The sequence below is a fragment of the Emydura macquarii genome, unplaced genomic scaffold (genome assembly GCF_026122565.2).
Source record: "Emydura macquarii macquarii isolate MOO-44397 ecotype Brisbane River unplaced genomic scaffold, CSIRO-AGI_Emac_v2 contig_3451, whole genome shotgun sequence".
In the NCBI taxonomy this organism is placed as follows: domain Eukaryota; kingdom Metazoa; phylum Chordata; order Testudines; family Chelidae; genus Emydura; species Emydura macquarii.
The window spans coordinates 4,640,527-4,647,804 of NW_027133588.1; the positions used below are offsets into that span (position 1 = coordinate 4,640,527).

Here is a 7,278-nt window from a genome sequence, read left to right on the forward strand (position 1 = left end):
AGCTAGCTCGGCCGGCGGAGCCCCGAGCGCATCGAGTGTGGGGGGGGGAACACTAGAGGCCTGTGACCTCTTCACTTCCTTATGTTCCCCCCCCCCGGCAGCAGGCGCGGGGGTAGGTTGCGGGGCGGGGCAGAGGCCACGGGGATGGACACAGGCACTGAAGAAGACCCTGAAGGTGGCTAGCAGGAAAGCACAGACCAGGGGTGGCAGCCCAGCAGCACCCTTGAGCGTTTCACCCTAATCACAGCGCTGATGTCTAAACCCTGGGAAGCTCTGTTTTCCACTGCCCTACATGAAAGGTGCATTTTAACCCCCCTATTATCCTCCAGCGCCAGTCAGACCCATGCAAATACTGAGTTGACTGCACACAAGTATTGAATAAATGTAAGTATAAATCAGCCAATCCACTCTTACAAGGATGGAATTAGCTTTAGGCAAAAAACCAGATTGATTTACCAGCCCTCTAGCTGGTGGCGAATAGTCTTGACCTGTGTCCCTGTTCCATAGGCTTGAACCTTTCTCGGAGACTGGGAATTCGTTTCAGAGAACCAGTGACGACAGCTCTCTCTTGAAGAAATATGTGACCATTGATCATAACCCTTGATAGCCTGGATTGTATTCCTAAGGGGTTTTCACTATAGCTGATAAAAATGGTAAGCAACAATTTTATCTTTTTAATAGTACTTTTGCTTATTTAACCTTTTTTTTTTAAAGTCCATGCCCCTATCTTCAGTCATGAGTCATTTCCAGCCTCTTCAGATTAGTCAAGTCATAAATTCTCTTCCTGCCTGTTTGTTTGTTATTTGAAGTGCAGTTCCAGTCTGAAAAATGCCTGTAAAAGTGACACTGCCTTAACTCAACCATTCTACTCCCCGTGTGTCACTCTTCGTTGCTTGCATCAACTGAAATAAATTGATACTATTTTTTACCCTGGTTAGCACACCAGCACCAATACAGTATTTGGAGAATGAATTGGATTCTGTTCTGTCCCCATACTTCAGCAGTATAGTAAAAGGACCAATAGTAACCCAAGGGCACTACTGGCATAGTGCTTACCAGCATGGCTGATCTTACTGGCTACTATGACTGCACCGGGTAGTAAGTGTTTGCAGGATTGGTGAAAAATCTTCAGTGGTGGGGATGTGTGAGCCAGAAATAACCATTTTTGACTCTCAGACCCAGGGTAAGCGGGCAGTAAGATAAAACATCTTACTTGTAACCTGAACACATTCTCTCTGAAATCACTGAGAGAGATTACAAATATAGTACCCCTTAATACCATTTTTAGAGTTAATTTTCAGACCAGAGCACTGTAAGACAAAGCAGGCATTTCCCTTTTTACAGTCTTGCCAATAGTTGTTATTCTCTTTCTTACAGACTCAGACTAAAGTTAGATTTCTAGTAGTAACACTGTTAAAGAATCTCACATTGGGGTTTTTACTAGCCTTTCCATATAACTGTTTTCCAACCACCCTTTACCAGCTTACTCTGCAGTTTGAATATCAATTAAAAAGAGAATGAAAGATACAGAGACTAAAGTGAACAAAAACCAAGAAGGCAGAGAGGAAAGTCATTTTCATTTCAGCAGCAGATTCAGCCTGACAACTGGTAAAATATGTGTCAGCCAGGTCCAAGTCCAAGAGCCAGGCAGTTAGCCAAGAGTCTGGGTCCAACAGTCAGAATTCCAGTGAGCTATCCAAGCAGCTAAATCTGCAACTTTGGCAACCGGACAGTTTTTTGAGGTAGCTTAGTTGTTGACAGTTAAAGAGACCTTGGATTATTAAAATTTAAAGGGCTTAATTCTGACATCAGTTACACCAGGGCAAATCCAGAGTTACCCCATGGACATCAATGGAGTTATTCCCAATTTACACCAGTTTAAGAGAGTCAACAAAGACCTTTATGTATTATTAGAGCCTTTGCTGAGCAATCCCATAATGTTAATGCTTAATCTTAACCCTTTTCTTTCCTCCACGCTCACAAGCTTATTGTTTTGGTGCTGTAAAATTATTAACATGGTGAAGTGAGAGCAGAATGAGGCTCAAATAATGGTAAAAAATCTCATTACCTTTTCATCATTGATACTGTTTGTTTACTTTTTGAATTTCACTCAGTAGGGACAATGAAGAGATCAGTTTCACTTTTCACACATTACACACTCAGTGGCATGTACTGATTTTTTTCATTTATTAACACACTGCTGCAGTGTTTGGGGTGCAAACAGTGAAGAGGAAATGCTAAAAAAACAGCTGCTGGCATTATCAAACTACAAAAAATTTCTTAGGATTTGTATAAAGCCTAACATTTGAGCCTATACTCTGATTGTGCCCTCATTAATACATTAGTGAGCTAAGCAAGAGGACAAGTTGCTGTTCCTAAAGTCGCTCAGTCAAATGATTTAGGGATGGGGGAAAATCATCTCCCTGGGATCTGCTAAGGAAAAGAACTGTGCATATTGTTCTCCCTCTTAATTTCATGGAAAGCAGTGTAGTCAGCCATCTCCATGACATTCCCTCCTTGGAGCTACAAGTCTAGGGATCTGTACACAGGGAGGGGTTGGGCTGGGTGCATCATCCTCCTTGGCAAGTGGTGAATTCTAAAGGAGATATTGGGAGAGTGGAGTCGCTGCCAATGCAGTTCCATTGGCACTGTGCTGGCATGGAACCAGAGAGGTCCTAAGAAACCACAGAGCCAATGTAAAGGCACATACTGAGTCTACACAAATGGCCCCAACTTCTAGTAGGTCTTGGGAGATCTGCAAATTCAGCAGGGCTGAATCTTCACTTATTTCACCTGAGGGGAAAACTGGATTATTCCAATGAGAGGAAAGGGTTAATCTGGGAACTACTCAACTAGGGCCACTTCACTGAGTTTTACTCCCTCTGGGTCCCATGCCTATGTTTTTCCATGGCTGGGGAAGATCTAGTCCCAGATACTGACTGATAGGGAAACAGTAACTAGTTAAATGGCCAAGTTAGCAAGAGGAGGATCTTGTCAGCTAGCCAAGAGACAATCACAAGTCACTGATTTTCAAGTCTGCACATCAATCTGTCTCTGATAGTGTACAGGGAAAGAGGGGCCCAAAGGTTCTTATTGATGACATAGGACTAAAGAGTGAAAGAATAAAGTGCTTAGTAAGGTTGAAAAATTATCACAGTGACTTTTCTTTTTAACCTTTTTAATGTCGTTATTTTAACAAAGGTGCACCAGAGACTGAATCCAAGGATCCATAGAATAGGCAAAGCACAGACAGGAATGCTGGAAGCTTCACTCAAGATTGTTGCAATGACATTTCATTATGTATAACACTTACAGTGCCATATGTGATGGATTGGCCAGGGTTTTGCCATTCCTTTTCTGGTGAATTTCAAGTCATTTAAATAGTGACTTTAACAAAATATATGCAAATTTAAGTAAACCAGCACAATAGCTGTTGAGTGTGAACAATGTCCACTCCATAAATCTTATTACTGTTGACTGGAAGCATGACAGCTTAAAAACTGCAACACAATGGACCCATGGGTGTGTATGTGTAGGGATGTGTGGGTAGGGGTGTGTGTGTGTGTGTGTGTGTGTGTGTGTGCATGCGCATGCACATATGTGCAGGGAGGGGATTGAACTGTTAGCATTCATCATACAATAAACTAGGAGAAAATGCTAGGAATCCAGCCTAAGGAATTTTGACATCCTTCCCCACATCTGATGATCTTTCGAAGTGCAGGATGGCAGTAAGCCAGCCCAAATAGCTGTCATGTGTAAAATCAAATACGGAACAGATTGTACATATATCAGTGCACAGAATTTGATTTCTTACTATTTTCTCAATAAAACTTGGTCGTTCATCTCATTGTGAATCATACCTAACATGGGCAAGAGCAGGACCCTTTTCTAGTAGAGTAGCATTTAATTCCATCATGTTACTTACAAAAGAAAATGGATTGCAGTGAGGGGATTCACTGCATTCTTAAATTAACCTGCTCAGTAGGGTGAGGTGACTCCTTAGCATCAAGCAGCAGCATCTTTAGCATTTTAAATATTCATCCTCCTGGGCTAGAGCTTGCCACAGTTTTCTCATTCACATCAGTGGGGAGCTCTGCATAAAAACCAGTGCGATAACATGGCCCATAGTTCTATGGTAAACAGGGGACTCCTCAAAGCTGCTATTTTCATTTCATTATTTGCATTGTGTGCTTCAGGTTTGTAGGCTTCAGTCCTGTAAGGTGCTGAGTGCCCTCAACTCCCATCGACTTCCATGGGAATTGAGGGCACTCAGCACTATGCAGGATTTGACCCTTATTCACTTTTACATTTTACAAGCAGCATCAGTTTTGTTCTTCCATCTTCACACCTCACTCAGAAATACTGGGCCAGAGTTTCAGCTATGATTTAGCTTTTAGTGCCACTCAAGGAGCTGGAAAGCATCCAGAAAGCCCCAGCGGGGAATCCCTCTGGCATGGGAGAGATACCAGATGGTTTAGACCCATCACAGCTGGATCTTATACCATCCTGCTCTCCTCTCATCTCCACTCCTCATGCTGTACTACTCACCAAGCTTGAAAAGATGGCCTTAGTTAAGAGGGTTAGGCACTGTCATAAAACCCTGTCTTTACAGATTTCTTCCACATTTTCAGGACAAGCACCAAAGCAAGCCAGGTCCTTGTTCACTTACATTGCTGTGTTAGCATTTCAACACAGGCTAATTTCAGCCCCTGCCTACCTCACCATGGAGAATCCGTTTAGGTCACAGTGACTTTGAGTGAGGTAAACACAAAAGATTCCACAAGATGAGTTTTTGAAACAAAGCGCTCCTGAATCTTCCCAATTATCTTGCTCTGGTATTTGAAGATTATTCTGCTCATTGGCCCATTCATAATATCGTTAGTGTTTGAGCTAGGGAATGGCGAACTTGCCCAAGCAGCAGTTGTTACATTGTTCTGCACTGCTGCACCTCAACTCTTACCCCACCCTCAAAATACAGTGATATGCTAATTCCTTCATCGTCCGGTCAGTAAATTCAAGTTTACAGGCTGCACAGTCTAGAAAGGATGACAAGGAGCCAGATTTCAGGAGAAGTTACTTCAGTCTTTTTCCAGACATGGCACTATAAAAGGCAATCTCCATCGGAGTCTCACAAATATTTCCATGATTTCCAGTGACATTCCCTCATTTTTGGTACAACCATAATGGATCCTGAGGGAAATTTTTTTGTGGGAACTGAGGTCATTCTGCTATTCTATATTGATTCTTACACCCTCATCACTACAGTATCCAATTGCTTTTCAGTAGTGCACTAAGCACCATGACTAATATCCGTCACATATGATTCATTCTCTCATCCTCTCCCCACACAACTGTGTGCGCGCAGTGTAATGTTTTGTTTTAGTAGGGTTGTAAGAAAACCCAACATGACATCATCAGTAGATATTATTATTCCGCCAATAAATGAACAATATTAGGTTAAAAAAAAAAATCACATGCCCAATTCTGCCCTGATTTACATCCCATTCAACCTCACTTATGTCAGTGGATGGCACAGGATGGAAGACAGTACATTATTTGCCCTCATACTGTTAATGAAATTGCAATTATTTCCTTACAGGTGTTACTGACAACACCCTGGATTATTAAAGCAGGTAGTTTTGTATTAACTGAATGAAAAGCTGATAGCTGCGTTCTGCTATGTTGAGGTCAGGTGCCACCAGTACATTGAAATGTCGTAAGGGGAAACGCATTCACACACTTACCCGAAGTTCCTTTCCCTGCATCGGGCTCAACTGCCAGAATTGACTGGACTGAATCTCAAACAGGTCCTGGCTTGTGGTATGGCTGGATCTCCCAGCAGGAACACCACAACTGGGGGTGGGAGGGTGAAGCCCACCCTGATTCCAACACATTCAGTAACATTTTGTCTCCCAGTGGTTGTTTTGCTCCTGTTGTGGCCACAGAAACAGCCCGATGCTGAGTTGATGGGTCACCTCCCCCTGACCATGGAGATGGCAGCATCGAAGGAGCTAGATCCCCTAAGCAATCTGCTCGTAGAAATCCATATTGACAGCTTCATAGCTGTGCTCATACAGCCTCTTCTCCCCACAGGCCAAGGAGATCCAATACCTCCTGTCTACTCCAGGCAGGAGCATGTCTGGAGCATGTAGCTGACATAGGGTGACCAGATAGGAAGTGTGAAAAATCAGGACACTTTTTTTGTGGGAGGAGGGAGGATGGGGAGAGAATAGTTACCTATAAGACAATGCCCCTAATATTGGGATGGTCCCAGTAATATCAGGATGTCTGGTCACCCTAAGCTGGCATGTTCAGCTGGGCAGTAGCACACAACAAGGGAGCGTTGCTGGGTGTTCTCGCCAAGCTGGGCAATCAGGAAAAGGCATTCCAAAACTCTGCAATGTTTTTAAAGGGGGATGGCTGGCTTCCGCTCTCTATGACAGTGAAGTTCACCACTGTGACCAGAGTGGTCACTCTTGGGCATTGTGGGACAAGTGCTGGAGAACTATTAAGATCGACATAGGTCACACAATGTCTACACTCACACTGCGTCGACCTCAGTACATTGACCATGGCTCAGCGCAGTTTGAGGAGGTGGTGGTAGTGTGTTGCTATAATGGGATGCTTTCATCTGCAGGAGACAAATTTAAGTGTGAACACATGCACAGCTAGGTCAACACAAGGTGGCTTCGTAGTATGGACCAGGCTTAAGAAAGAAGAAATATCATATGAAAAAGTTCCACATAAATCTACTGTGCATGACCACTCATTTTGGAGATACTTTTAACACCCGACAATGGGGCTGCAGTTGGAGCACAATTCTTTTAATTTTCCTGAAGAGAGGAGCTCCAATTTAAAAAGTTTAGGAACCACTGATGTGAGTGGAATTCTTAAATCCAAAGAAAGGACCATTTTAATGTAAAAGGACTGAAACATTCTATTTTTCCGTTCATATGAGGGTCTATAACAGTTGTACAACTTTTTAAAAAACAAATACATTAAAATTAGGTCCTCAACTTCCTGGGTCCCTTCTACATGTCAGCAAATTATATCAAATTAAAAGTTCCCTATAAATATGTGCAAACACAAAGAGAAAATTATTACTAGGAATCTAATTTATGATTTGTGAGGGAGAAAATGTCAGAAGGAAATAAGTGTGGGGTTTGCAATTTAAAGATTTATCACAAGGCATTTTCAGCAGATCAATACATGGTTATTTTCTGTGGGAAGACAGACATGTTAGTGGAAGATTCAGCCAGCACGTGGTTAGTGATTTAC

General features: G+C 42.7%; 1 long non-coding RNA gene across 1 annotated transcript; it reads left to right on the top strand.

Moving 5' to 3' along the window:
• The first annotated feature begins 87 nt into the window (after positions 1 to 87).
• Positions 88 to 4,067, top strand: LOC137144440 (uncharacterized). Its single transcript, XR_010917402.1, has 3 exons — positions 88 to 384; positions 508 to 653; positions 3,202 to 4,067. It is a non-coding gene; the product is annotated as an uncharacterized lncRNA (long non-coding RNA).
• The last annotated feature ends 3,211 nt before the right edge of the window (positions 4,068 to 7,278 follow it).